The sequence below is a fragment of the Vidua macroura genome, chromosome 9 (genome assembly GCF_024509145.1).
Source record: "Vidua macroura isolate BioBank_ID:100142 chromosome 9, ASM2450914v1, whole genome shotgun sequence".
In the NCBI taxonomy this organism is placed as follows: Eukaryota; Metazoa; Chordata; class Aves; order Passeriformes; family Viduidae; genus Vidua; species Vidua macroura.
Genome location: NC_071579.1, coordinates 30,048,184 through 30,063,061, shown reverse-complemented (window position 1 = coordinate 30,063,061; position 14,878 = coordinate 30,048,184). Strand labels below are relative to the sequence as shown.

The following is a 14,878-nucleotide window of genomic DNA, read 5'->3' as shown; positions in this document are numbered from 1 at the left end:
CCTGCGTGGCACTGGTGTGGGCTCACCGGGGTCTTTGCTGTTCCCTGGAGCAGGTGAGGTTGGTACAATTTCCCTTTAATCCCAAACATCATGAGCCTTACTCCAAAGGCAATGCCAAAGGCTTAAAAAAATTCCTAGTTAACTTGATTTAAAAAGTGTGACTGTAGGAAATAACGAAGGTTGCTTCCCCCTGTTGCCACAAATTTGTATTCAGCCCACAGACGACAGCAGCGGGGCTGCGGCGTCGCTGGATTTCTTCGGAAAAGTTACCAGAGGCCTGCGAGGCAGCTGGAATTCATATTAGAATATTTTTAACGTGCTCTTACAAATACTTTGGCATACGCCTATTCCACTCCTTTTAATGATGTTGACTTCATTTCCTTTAATACGGGGCAAAAAAAAAAAAAAAAAAAAAAGCTACACCAACAAGACTTAATTAAATTAATAAGAGGGGAACAATAATAAATAATCCCAGTTGCGTTCCTGGACGGTTGCAAAATACACATCGGAGGGTCGGGGTGGTAACACCCAGCAGCTTCCCCCACATGAGATACTGAGACGGGCGCAACCCCTGGGCCCCTGCTCTCCTCGCTGCTGCCCCTTCCCGTGTGCGACGCGGTGACAGAGGGGGCTCGGGGGGCTCGGGGGGCGCGGGGGTACCCGGGGGGATGTTCCCGTGCCCGCGCACCTGGAGGTGTGTGCGCACCTGTCCGCGCGCCCCCGCCGCCGCGCGCCCCCGCGCCCGCCCCGCCGCGCCCCCTGGAGGCGGCCGCGCGCGCCCGGCGCCGCCCCGCCCCTCCCGCCGCGCCCCCCCCCACCCCCCAACCGCCTCAGCGGCGCAGCGCCCCCTCCCGGCGGGAAGCGCGCGGGAGCCTGAGGGGGCCGCGGGGACGGGGGCGGCCCGTGAGGCCGAAACCGGCAAAAAAATACGGCAAAAGCGGGGAAAATGCACCCGGGTTAACGCCTCCGAGCACCCTCGCTCTGCTTTGGCAAGGTTCCCGTCAGCCGCAGTGCGTGTGACTGATGTCGGCAGAGTCAAGCTTTCTCTGTCCCCCCAGCTGCGCGTGGGACTGAAAGGTGGGGTGTCCCCTTCTCCTTCCTCCGTAATTCCAGGGCGGTTTTGGAGGAGAAGAGAGGATGCAGATGTTACACTCCCCTGGAGGAAACCATTTCCCACCTTTCCCGCAACCCAGGCGATCCCTGGCCACCGTCGGTGGCCGGTGTGTGGGGCAGATCCCGGTCCCCAGCGGGTCAGGGAGGGATCCTGGTGCCCTGCAATTGGCGCTGAGATCCTTCCCGTTATTTATCCAAAGGGTGCTTTGTCATGCAACCAAGCAGATCTCCCCTGGGAGAAAGGTGTGTGCTCAGAAAAACGGAAGATGGGCAGGTGGCTTCAGCCTGGGGGAACATTATTACACAAGGACAGGTCTCTGGCTGATGGATGTGCGCTGCCTTCACCTGCTAATTCACACCAGCTGTTGGCATGACCTGTCTTGCCAATGGTCCTGAAGGTGCTTTGTCCCCTTTTCCACACCTAACCAGCCCAGTAAGGGCAGGTCTGGTCACTTAATGCTAATGCCTGTAAGGGTTTCAGGACATAAAAGTATTTATTGTCTGTTCAGCATTAGTATTTTCAAGTTTTAGCTCTAAAATGATGCAGACTCCTGAATAATTGCCTGTGAGCTTATGTCTATCACCTTCCTGTCTTCAGCCTCAGCGGAGCAATCCCTGTGCGCTGGGACTGTTGCCTTGAAGGATGTTCCCTGTTATCTTCCTGAATGACACTGATGTACATACAAGAGGAGAAAATACTTCACATTAGAGGTATAGATGCACATATATACCACTGTGTTTCTGTAATTGAAACAGAAATGTTAACATTGATTTAAAAGGAAAACTCTGCACAGGATTTGTGATATTTTCCTTGGGCTTTCTGCAATTGACTTCCAGAACCTCAGGAGAAAACTCCAAACTTTAGGGATTTTAACCTGACAGAGAACTTTCCAACGTGCTCCACAGAAATGTTTCTTGGCTGCTTCTGTGACTGCCTCTCTTGCTGGTGTTCACTGAGACAAAATACACATTTTTTTACCCAACGAGCACACTTTTTTTTTACCCAAGTAATAAAATATGACACTAGAGGGCGGCCTGTTAATGTAATTCAATAATGAAGTTGCAGCGACTGCACGTGGAGACGCAGCACTGTCCCCTGCTTGGAGCCAGGGCTGTGCCTGGAAGCAGGTCTGGGAATGCTGCCTCCTCCTGCTCTGAGGCAACCAGCACTGCCCCAAGACACGGGGAAGATCCTGAGTGGAATACCAGAACACAAAATAATGACTGTTCCTAAGTGTGATTTTCCAGCAGACCCACGTGAGTGTGTTGTCTGATGTGTTCAACACTCAGGCCTGCTCAGAGAAGGATGTGGCAGGAGCTATCCTGTCCTTTCTCCCGTGACAAACCCATGTCCTGCTGCAAACCACGGCCCCAGCCTCGGCAGGCAAAGGACAGCGCTGCAGTTGCAGCCCAGTTTTAGCTGCCTGCACTGCAGTTCAGTGAGCACGGTCCCTGCAGGCAGCTCACTCTCAGGCTCTGCACAGCCTTCCCATGACTGAGGAGGTCTCTTACCATTCCAGAGACCGGTTTCCTTGTGTCAAATGAGGTTAATAGCTGCGTGCAATTTAATTAATTAAAGGCTGTGAATATTTTTAGAACGCCAGACGCAGTATGTGTCAGAAATACCAGGTATTATCTGAGTATGCAGTGCTGGCGTTATCAATATTTACATTTTGTACCGCCTGGAAGCAAGGATTTCCTGGTGGGAGGCTGCCAACAGCAACACTTTTCCCCCCCAGATTTAGAATCTGTGTGTTAAGCATGAGCCAGCAGGCACAAGTGACATCAGGCAGAGGTAAGGCCAAGGACGCAGGTGACAATACATTGTCGAGTGGCAGAGACCGGTGACACTGGAGGTTGTCACACATGGACCACACCACAGGCATCCTCAAGAGGCTTTGAGTGCTGTGAGCCTACCAAAGGTAATTCAGCATGTTCCCCAGAGAACATTTTAAGCTGAACTTAGCTGAGACTTTCTTATTGTCTGCAGCAGGAATTGGCCTGGAGTTACAGTTGGAAAGAACTTAAATAAGTGGCCGCTTTCCTGAAAGCTGATGTTCCTTAGCATTTAGCAATAACATGTCCTCGGTTTTTGCTAGATTGCAAACGAGCAATTAATTCTTCAGCACTTGTGCAGAATACTTTAAAAATGGAAACATGAAAGTCTTCTATTAAAATGAAGTTGATAGTATGCACCTGCCACTAATGTACTGTACACTGTGTCTTCCACTCATTATAGTGATGATTTGGGTTGAGATCAAGTGTCATATAGTGAAAATCACTTCAACATGTGCCTGTTCATATGCATAAACTCCTGTGTACCAGATGGCAAAATATAATGACATCTTAAACAGCTAATTGCATAAACCTTGTAATGCAGATAATTGCTGAACCAAAGTATGAGTTAATAATTTCCCACTGTATTGCCTGGCTTGACACTAATTCTAAAGGAAAGTTGTGACAATTCTAACACACTAAAGTTCACCAAGCGGTAATTAAAACTAGCACTTAAAATCATTCGACTTTCAAACCCTTAATTACAATTCAGTGGAATCACTTTGTAGAAATCTAACATTTATAGATAGTTACATGATAGCTGATATTTCATCATCATCCCTTTCATGGTGGTGTTCTAAGGCAGGCTTCAGGAAGCGCACAGCTCTCCCTGGAAGCTTAAGGTTGTACTGGTTTCTGTACCAGTGGTCACTGGGAAACACTTGGAAAACAGTGGTCAGTACTAGGGGTTTTTCCATGGGCCATGCTTAAGGCAGTGTGGCAAGTAGTCCTTTTTAATCACCTGCTGATATATAAATGTAAAATAAGCATCAAGGCACTGCAATGAAATGTATCAGGTTTCATAGCATGGGTTTAAGAATGGAATTGTTGTGGTTGGTTTGATAACACAACGTACTGACCTCAAAGCTGGGCCTCTAACACATCCTGAGCTGTTACCGTGTATTGGAAAAGAGGAACAGAAATAGAATTAATGATGGTAAATACAGTTTTAGGAGAAATAAGCCTTAGCAGACAAACGCAATTTCTTTCTTTGATGAGGCGCATCAAATAATATGATGAAGGTAAAGACTGAATGATAAAGGTCAATGAAGAGATGTGATATTCATTTTTTTATGGAGATTAGAATTAACACTGTGTGATATTCCGATCAAAAAGCATTAGAAATAGCAGCAGAGCATGCACTAATTAGATTAGGAATTGGCAAACAGCCTGTTAAAAAGTAGCTATGAATCAGGAGTTGTTATCAAACGAGAGAGTTTTACCAGGATCAGCATCAGGTCAGATGCTAGTCAATGTTTTCTTCAATGATTTGGATGTAAACACTGTAAATTCACAGCTGATAAATCTGAGGGTGACAGGAACATTGGTGGAGTGACAGACAGCGATGAGAATGACACTCCAAGTGATCTCAGTTGCTTCATGAGCTGAGCCCATTCAAACACAATTGCTTTTAATACAGACAATATAAGATTATGCGGTTTCTAGTGCTCACACTTTTAAAAAATTGTTGGAAAACTGGAGAGGGTGCAGAAAAGAGCCACAGAGAGGATTTTAGGGCTGAAGAAAGTGCTTAATGGTGAACGACTTAAAGCGCTCAATCTGCCTCGCTTACTGGAAAGAAGACTGGGACGTGACACGAGTGTAATGTGTAAGTATTTAAGTATCTACGAGATGTGTCTGGAAATACCTGCTGGATACTGACATTTTTAATCTTTCAGAGAGAAATGGATAACTGCAAGTTGAAGTTAAACAAACTCGAGAGAATTTAGGGGGCTTTAATAGTCAGAGTAGTTAAAGGCTGACTTTCAAGGCACAAAGTGGATAATGTCTTTTTTTAAAATTTTATTTTCGAAGCAAGACCAGAAGTCGTGTGGTAACTAAAACTGAGTGAATGCATTTAATGCAGGGGCAATGGCACACAGTGTGTTGTCATGTACCAAGGAGCTTTCTCTAGCCTTCAGTGCTGTGAGTCTGTATACATCAGCAGAGGTATTGCATAAGCATTTGGGAGCAGGAACGTACACCTGTGCAATGGAATAATCAAGTAATAACTAGTCTAACACATTTCATGGGCTCTCCAGACCCAGGCCAGGTGTGCAGATATCTCACATTCATATATCTCTAATAACATATTATTTTTAAAAAGAGACAGTTTGTGTGTGGCCAGAGCTATACAACCCCTCCAAAAAGCAGCCCCCAGCTAGTAGATCTGTCATCCCTTTCCTGCCTCCTGGTATGAAATGGCTGATTCCTCAGAGCTCTTTGCCTCTGCTCTGTGGTAAAGGAGAAGCAGTGACCCCATCTCTGGACATCTTCTACCTGGAAGCCTGTTTTATTCACAGTGTGAATCAGACATTCCTGGATGGGACTGGATTACAGGCAGAATATTAGCCTGAAGCTTCATCCCAAGCCTCTTTTTCTGATACAATTCTGTCTCAGTAATTGATTACTGTAAGAAATGCTGCCAAACACTTGTCCTGCTGCTCACAGAGTTTCCTTCTGCTCTGGCCGTACAAATCCACCACAGCAGTTCCCCATGTGTTGCTTGCATCCTACAAACTTGCTCCTCTCTCAACACCCAAAAACCCTCAACAACTGTCAAAGCCATGAGCAGGCAGTAATCATTTCAAGACTCTACAGTACCACCACATGGTGCCTCCAATTACAGTCCAATGTAATGCAGAAAGAAGAGAAAGCAGGGAGCTCATCCCATTTCCTTCAGCTCTGGCACATTCCTGGAGGTCTCCCATCTAAGTTTGGACGGAGCCGAGCCCCTGACCAAAGCCGGGAGCTAAACTCTATCAAATCAAATAGCACAGACAGTTCTCTGCAAGGCTCAGCAGAATCCTCTCTACCTTTTAACATATTTATTAGCCCATGAATCATAACTACCAGGTGTCTGTGTTACTAATTTTACAGACAGATGTAACTGGATCTGATATGGAATATCTTAATGCTCAGGTTTCCTTTACTGCTCCCTGGGGTCTTTCCAGCCACCCCTGCTGTGGATTGACAGCCCTTTCCTCTGTGGGAGCAGCACTGCCATTTACATCTGGTGAGGATCAGGCTGTTTTCCCCTAGAGAAAAATGCTCCAGGGAAGATGCCATTCCTGACAGTTAAAACACTTTCAGTCTATACTAAGCATCCTTTTTAAAACCTCAGCTCAAGTTGATTGTGTCAAGCTCTGCTAAATAACCCCATTCAGCAGAGCTCACAGTGCATGTGTGGTACATGAAGAGATTGCACTTCTTTGTGTATGTACCTCCTAATTATTTACCTGAGGCAGTCCCTCAATTGTCTGTAGCTAGCTGGAGTTACAGCCTTCCCTCACACACTCCACCAGCTGCATTGAGCATGTGCCTCCAGGTGGTCCTGGGTGCTTTTCCCAAGACCACTGTTCTTCAGGGAAATTTCCGTACAAACCTCTGCGAGATTCATGCATTTCATTCATTGCCCACATGTAAGTGCAGAATGTCACTGATGGTATTTCAGCCTATGTATCTGCACCATAACTACTACACACTGTCCATGGAAGAGACATTGATACCTCTATAACAAACCAAAGCAAAAAAAAAGACACTGAGCAGCATTATTAATTGATAACTTAAATGCCAGAGGTTTGAGGGACATTGGAATTGTCAGTGATAGCAAAGCCTGGACAGCTCAACAGTCTCAGGGACTTAGGCAGAGATCAGTGCAGTGGCTGAGGACCTGCCTTTGGCTTGCAGTGATGCTGGTGATCGACTCAGTGCAGAAAATTGTCCCACCAATCAACTCAGCAGCTTAAAATGAAACACAAGCTGAAATTAGTTGCTGGGGTGGATGTTATCTAAGAAACTTGTTTTTCTCTAAAATATCTGATAGATCCAGGATGTGGTGGTATGACATGATGGTGACTTATTTCTCAGTCTCTGAATGTAAATTCATCTTCCTCTTTTCTTTCAATATGAAGAAGTCTTCAAAGTGGAACCTGGGGTAGATTATTTTCCAGAAGTGGATATCTAGAAAAAAAGGCAAAATATGTTATTATATATCCTTACTGCTCCTTGCAACATTATTTTCTGCTTACGATTTCTAGATACTTATATCAATGCACTGATAGAGTGAAAACAATTTCTGATAATGGGTTTTATCAAAACAAAGTTCAGTACTGAAAAAATAGCATGCATTTTGAGTTTTATTAGCAAATTCTGCCTAATTTGAATATCTCCCTATCATTCCCTTTTTAACCAAGATTCAGTAACATTCAAGTAGTGCTAATGTAATAACTATTCACTAAAGAGGAACATAACTCAGAGTTCTCCTACCTGGCTGTGGTTGTTTGTGCTGTTCAGAGGAGGAGCCATCTTCTCATCTTCTCTCCTCTTCTCTCCAGGAGGTTTTTAGGAAAGGATCAGCCATCATATTTTGCCTTCTAAAAATGCATGCCTGTCTTTGTCATGCCTCATATGTGTTCTGATATCCAAAGACATTGAAGACAGACTGAAAAGTCTGTTGGTAGGTAGAGAAAATGTTCTGGGAGAGTGGGCCTCCAGATTCTGTTCTCCATGGAGCAGTTGCCTTCTGCCATTTCGCTGATTAAACAACCTTATAGTACAATACAGTGTCATCTTAGAAGGGGAATTTGCTTTCAGAACTGGTCAAAATCAATGGAGATCTATCATTTCTCCAGATAAACACCCAGCAACTGATTTTCTTTACCCTGCCTAATTTGCCTTTGATTTCTAAGACCCTAAGGCACTTAGAGATCAGAAAATAGTTCAGTCTATAAAAAAGAAATGCACCTCTCCTCTTAGCATTGGTTCTCAAATTGTTCTTTCAGGCACTGCTATCACCATGTGTAATTACTTGCAGGTGTCAGCTGGAACATGGTGTCTTTTGTCTTCTCAAGTGCTTTGGCCAGCAGGGACCTAACAAGCTTTGGTTTACTGTGATTAATAGGTTGGCTGTTGGTCTAAATGACCCCTGGAAAAGGACATCCTGTAAGATAAGAGCTTTCACTGTCAGTCATATGGATTGCTTCACCTCGGAATGTTCCAAAGCACCATTGCTGGAACAGTTTGGACCTGGGTCTGAAGCCAGTGAGACTTTCATAGACATGCAGGACTCTGCAATAACTCGCAATTCAGTAGTTGAATTCCACTATGGACATCAGAACAGAGTAAGAAACCAGTGATCTTGATCACAATTAGACCTGATTTATACCCATTATTTGCTTATCATCTATTCCATATCACATCAATTTAGGTTCTTAATATGGGCACTTATCACAGCAGTGATTGCTGTCTGCTTTGTTAATTGATGATTTCATTGTTCATTGCACCTATTTATGTGTGGTTGTCAGGAAGGGTTTTGTTGTTTCAGCTATGTGAGCATAAGTAAGAACAGTTCTCCAAATCATCAAAAGGCATTCAAAAATCCTCAAAATCTCCAAAATGGGACTTTGAATTAGGTAGTAGCTTCAGGGGAAAATCTGAAGATTTCCTGCAGAAAGAGAACAAATTCTTTAGATATTTTTGGTGTCCAGCAGACTGGCTGCTGGAGCCTTCTCAGGTAGCAAGAAACCACTTCCAGGAAGTTTCTGCAATGCTCTGACATTTATACAGTGGCTGTCGGTGTTGCATAACCTCAGGAGCATCATTATCATTGACCTATTGTAGAGCTGCCACTATTTCATGTCCTGTGTTCTTCAGCAGAGCAATGCTTATCAGTGCATTTCTTAACTCACCTCTTGTCAGTAAGAGCTTTTTGCTATGTCTATTGTTTCTATTTAGGATATAGAGTAAGGGGAAGACAAAGAGGTTTTAAAAATTAGAGAACTTGGAGTTATGAGCTGTTTTATAAATTTTGGCCAGGGTTAATTTCTTAAAGATAATTCTCATTTTGTATTTATTTCAAACAATAGATTCCAATGCTGTTTTAATTTTGCTGTTTCATTTTTAACCTCCATTATTTATCAATTTCTTTAAATTGTTTGGCTTGTTCACAGCACTCTTTAAGGCTTCCCCCCTTCTATTATTTTATTGTGGCAGTTGAAGCGATCTCTGTATAGTCAAACACTGCTTTATGCAGATCCCATTGGGGCTATTCACATATCCATATGTGCATGCAGTTCCCACTAATGCTTGTCAATGGGACTTAACATATGAGCATGGACATGAGAATAGACCCCTTGCTGGGCACTTGACTAGATGGGGATTTTTTTTTTTGATGTTGATCCAGATCACTCACAGCAAACGTGGCTGTTATTAGAAATCACTGCACTTAACAGGACCACCGAGTGCAACCTCTCTTTCCTTCTTCCACATGGGAGCTGCTTTGGTGGAGCTTTTGCAAGCTCATGGTAAATATTTCTTAGACACAAACTGGAATCCAAGGCTGTTGCATAAAGTAGCTTTATTCTGTGTGGTCCCTTCTGTTTGCCATGAAACAGTTAAGTCACTCCATTAAAGAAAGGGCAGGTCTTTTAAGGAATTAAGTGGGACTTGGATATTTGGGCTCTGTCTGTGGCTCCACCTAGGCAGGATGGTTGAAGCTTTAACACTCACTACTTAGGAAAACAAATGGAAAGCTGAGTTAACTTTGAGTATTTACATTTTATTTCCATGTACCTGTTTTTAGCATCTTTTGTGGTAACTGTGGGCTCCCCACTCTGTGGGTATTCACATGCCATTCAAGTAATGACAGAACACTTTCCATCATGAAGTTGAAGTCTTCAATATGTTTTCTAAAACTGATGTATCTCTGCCATTTGTAATCCCACTCCACTGCAATTCAGGGAGATGCAAATGTTGAATAAGTATTTTTTGTTAACCATATGAAAATAATTACTAATTTCAGAGTAATTTGTAATGAAATTGTGTCCACATCTGAAAGAGGAAATTACCACGTCAAGACGTGTTCTCTCAATCTCTTTTCTGCTAGGAGGTTTCCTGTTTTTAAGCCACACTTTGAGATTTTGGATGGTTGTTTTTTTTTTAATGTATGATCCTTGGAGAAGTTTACTGAGCTATAATTCTGGGTGCACTAGGGACCAATGAATTGAAGTAAAGTCAAACATGGGCAGGAAGCACAGTGTTTCAATAGCCAGCCCTTCAGGAATTAATTTGCTTAGTTTAAATCTTCACTTTCTACCTTACTCCATGCTTTCACATTTTCCCTACTGGCACTAGAAGCATGAACAAGCCTCTGACAGAGTACCAGGATACAACAGTGTCTGTTTCCCAGAGATCTGGCCCTGATCTCCCCAGCTCCATTGTGGGCAGAATCTTGTACCAGGGCCAAAATCTTGAATTTAGTCCCTGTGGACATCAGAACTGACCTCTGGCTAAACTGGGGGCACACCTCAGGATAAAGCCAAATGAGAGCAATTTCGGCACACAGTAACTCACAGTTACCCATCTCCCAAGGTTGGTCAGTCAAGGTTGGCCAGTCTTTTCTGTTTTAAAGGTTGATTTTTGATGCTCAAAATTTTACTTAGTATTAACCACTAGGAGACATTTTCCAAAATTCTTTTTTTTTGGTCAGGCTGATTTCTTTCTAGAAAAATTTTACCCAAACTAATTAATCTATCCTTAAGAAAGGTTCTAGGAAATATTTTTCGGTGTTACTGTTCTCATAGTTTGACCTGTAAAGCACTGATAACATCCTGGTTTGAAAACAACAGCTAGGAGACTGTCCTACATCATCTCTTTCTCAAGGGATGTTTTATGGAAGTCTCAAAAATCCATTGAATCTCAAAAGCCTTTAGAAACTTCACATTTGCTTGTGCTCAGCAAAACTTTTACAGCACTAAACTGCTAAAGTTGGAGCAGGTTTTACAGGGAAGAGGCACCATTTGGGAAGAGTGCACAGAGCCTGTCTTGCCATGCAGGGGTTCATGAACACCTTTCTACAATATTCTTTCAAATATTTGCTAACTTCTGGGTGCTCAATCTTGCATTCCCAGCAGTGTCCTGTGAACATCCCCACTTCATGTGCAATTAAATGTCATTTACAAAGCAGGTAATGAGTTAAAATAACCATGCCCCTGTTGCTTAGGAGGAAGTATGTCTCTTAGCTGGTACTAATGGATGGTAGCTATTAGTTACTCCTACATTAAGGTGCATTCATATTGAAATTTTGTACTGTCATTACAATGCATTTGATTAAAATGCAGAAGAATTACACATTAAATATCATGTGGCTGGATGGAAGCGTAATTTAGCTGAGTCTGCAGATGCAGTCATGCAGGTGTTTCTGTAATTCTGATTCACTTGGTAAAACTGTTGATGTTCAGTGGCCCTCAAATCACATAACCATCTGTGGTTCAGTTCCTTGTGAAAGGAATTCCTTGTGCCTTTTATCAGATATGATCGCTGGATTCCAAAGCAAAACTTTTATGAATTAGGCAACATTTAAATGTTTGGTGTTTTGGGGGGAGGAGAGGTATTACATACATCAGGTATTTCAGCTTGCATTTGTTAACCACAGAGCTATTGCATGAAGAGGATAAATCCTGGGGTCTTTGTGAGAACCTTGTCTCACTCCAAGGAAACATTATGCTCTCTTAAATAAGAAAAAATAATATGTAAGTCTGGATTGTGTCTGATTTGAAGTTTTTGAAACTAAACCAAGTTTTGTCTTATGCATCTCCCTAACAAAACAGTCAGGTGCCTGAAAAGCACTGAATGTGAGTTTTTGTAGGTAGATTCACATTTTCTGCCTAGACCTTGTATCAATAAATACAATCTTGTAAACTGCAACCACTGCAGCTTTAGTTTTCACAAAACACAAGATAATGCAAGGTACTTTCAGTGCAGAGCCAGAGAGCTGAGCCCAACACCAGGTGGGTCCACAAGTGCCAGCAGACGCTCCTCTGTCCTTACAGAGCTGCTCATGTCCCGTTTCTTTGCTAGACTGAGAACTTCTCCAAGGCAGGAAGCCACCACTGGGAGCAGAAGATGAGGAAATAGGAGCAGATAGGTCAGGGAAGCAGGGACAGAGCTTACAGGAGCTCGGTTCCATGCAAGGGCTGTGACTGTGGGGTTGCAGTGCAACTCACTGGTGACCTTCCTGTGGTGCTTTCCAACCCATACATCTTTCCAGGCTGGACACATCCAGCCCTTCACTCCATTTGGAATCAGGCTGACATAACTTTTAGAGAATCACAGACTTGATGTCATCAGAATACAGTGTGAAACAATCAAGATAATGCGGAGTTTTGTCTAGCAAGTCTTTCAGGGTTGAGCACAGTTTGAAAGAAAAAAAAACAAGTCAGAATCACAGGTGGTTTCCTCTTTACCTCAAGGGTCATTGTGTTTACACATTTAGAAAAAGTGACTGAGTAATTCATAAGACTTTTATTTTTAAGGAAAAATAAAGACCTCACAAGAATTTTAGTCCATCAGCAACACATGGAAATGAGAAAAATCTGTGCTCAGTTGATGAAATATTTATTTATCATTGAAATCCCAGACATTTGCATCCAATGTAAGGGCAAAACAAATCTTATGCGTAACCTCCTAGAAAATTCTGTTAAAAGCAGTTTTGGATACCTGTAAGTAATTATGCTATCACATTCTCTAACGGATTTAATTTGGGCCAAGTAGCAACTACTGTATGTCCAAAAAGATAATGAATTAAAGCAATGCTTTGGCATATCCCCTTTCTGAAATGTTAGCAGCCTCTCAAGTGACTTGAAAAATGGGCTTCAATAAATGGACAGGAAAATATAAGCAATTAAATTCAATCAATAAAGCTGTCCTTGACCAAAGTCCAAACATTAAAAACAACTCCAATTGAATTATGAGAAATCCTTTTCTGATTTTAACTAGATTAGTTTAATCACATGTGCAGTGAAGATGCGTGCCATCCCTCACTAAGTTTATGGAAACAAAAAGCTCCCTACTGCTCCCTGTCCCTCACTTCAGCCCAGCTCTGTTTCCTTACAGAAGAGCTTTCTTCTGATGAACAAGGTCACTCAAAGGAAAATGGCAGAGCAGGGTTCCAGGTGACAGCCCTGGTTTCCAGCCTTCTCTGCCTTTCCTTCACGTCCACAGAACTTCTTGTCCCCATAACTACTCTGTCCCTTTCTTTCCTTTTATTGAGAAACAGAAACATTTCCAAAATCCTGAAAAGCTACTCAAAATGTAAACCTCTCCCAAGTAAAAAAGTAACTGGAAGGTTTTGATACCACCTACTGCTCCCATTCTCTCTTCAGCTTTTATTCTAATATACTGATATAGCTGAGGATAAATGCACTAACAAAATCAGGGTGCTCCAGATTATGGTAAGAATGTACATGCACACAGAGATAAGCAAATCTGATAATAGAAATTATTTGAAAGTAAAAAAACCCAAAAACTAAACCAAACCAAACCAAAACCAAAACCAAAAACCCCCAACAACAACAAAACAAAACAAAACAACAAAAAAACAAACCAAACAACTCAGAGACTTCTGGAAAAATATTTTTGCAACAATCAGTTATTTCCCAAACCATTATGAATAACAGAGTATGTTTGGATTCAAATCCTCCCTCAGAAGTGCAGCTCAGTGTGGGAATTTGGGGATTTCAAACTCTGTGCTGGAGTACCTCGCTGTTGCCTCAGAGAAAACAGGAGTTCACCTCCTCCCTTCCCCAGGGAGCCAGGAGCAGCTGACAAATAACTTCACAGGAGCCAACCAGCCTTTAGCTGGGAATCACCATACAAGTCTACTCTGCCTTCAGGAGATCTGAACCAGCAACACCTGTGAGCTAAACACTGCTTGGCTGGTTCTCTGAGCTGACCTGTACAATGAAAATAATCTCTTCTATTCAGGGGGACAATATAAAGTGAGGTTATTTTAGATCTGACTTTTCAGCCACAAAGCACTTAAGATATGAACTAGGTGGATCTGGGGAAATAATTCATAAGTAGCCAAGTGTTAGTTGAACTCTTACTCTTGGGGGAATTGAGGTTTTTCAGCAATTCCTTCCAAAATGAAACCTGAATTATGACAAAACTATTTTCCTCAGATAAGGGACAGTGGATCAGATGCAAAGTCATTTCCTGTCCTATAAGAAGAGAAGTAAAACCAGAAAGAGGGAGGAAAAGGGTTGGGGGCACTGGGTTTGCTGGATTTCCAGGATGACTCTGGAGACCTTCCCATGAATGCATCCCCACAAATGCTGTATCCACATCTTTAATGGACACAGAGCCAAGTGTGACAAAACTTAATATGAAATATTATAATAAGACTAATATCACAAACAAATGCCTGGCAGTGCAGTTCTGAGAATAGGAAAACTCACACTGATGAAGTCTACTACTGACTTCATCTTGACCACATTGGCTGATACTTCAGTAATGTGTCAGGAGATCAAGCTGAGTAGAAAGACACCTGAGAAAAGCAACTCCCTTCCTGCTGACAGCAGAACCTCTGCCTTGGCCAATTTCTAGCTGTTTGCACACGTACTGGGAAGCCCGAGGAGCTTGTATTCCCTTAGCAACCAAAGTTGGCACCTGTGGTATTTGTTTTCAGCGACTGACACCAAGAGTTTGAACTTACATCTGTTTTACTGAATTATGGTAAAACACTCTTACTAACTGCAAAAAGCAGCTCTCATTTGGACAATGCCATCCAGATCCTTTGCAGCTTGTGCTTCCTGTAATTTCATTTCACATCCCACCCAGAAATTACAGGAAACTGCACAGCACAAGAACATGGCAAGTCTTGTGCAGGCTGGGTCTTGACAGCTTGACCTATTCCCAGCTTCAAAACTTG

At 42.8% G+C, this 14,878-nt stretch overlaps 1 long non-coding RNA gene across 1 annotated transcript in view; it reads right to left on the bottom strand.

Annotated features, from left to right (window-relative positions):
• Positions 1-1,267: 1,267 nt before the first annotated feature.
• Positions 1,268-14,878, bottom strand: part of LOC128811845 (uncharacterized) — a 145,447-nt gene continuing 131,836 nt past the window's right edge. Inside the window, exon 4 of the long non-coding RNA XR_008438498.1 lies at positions 1,268-1,784. This is a non-coding gene — a long non-coding RNA (uncharacterized LOC128811845). The remainder of the gene's footprint in view (positions 1,785-14,878) is intronic.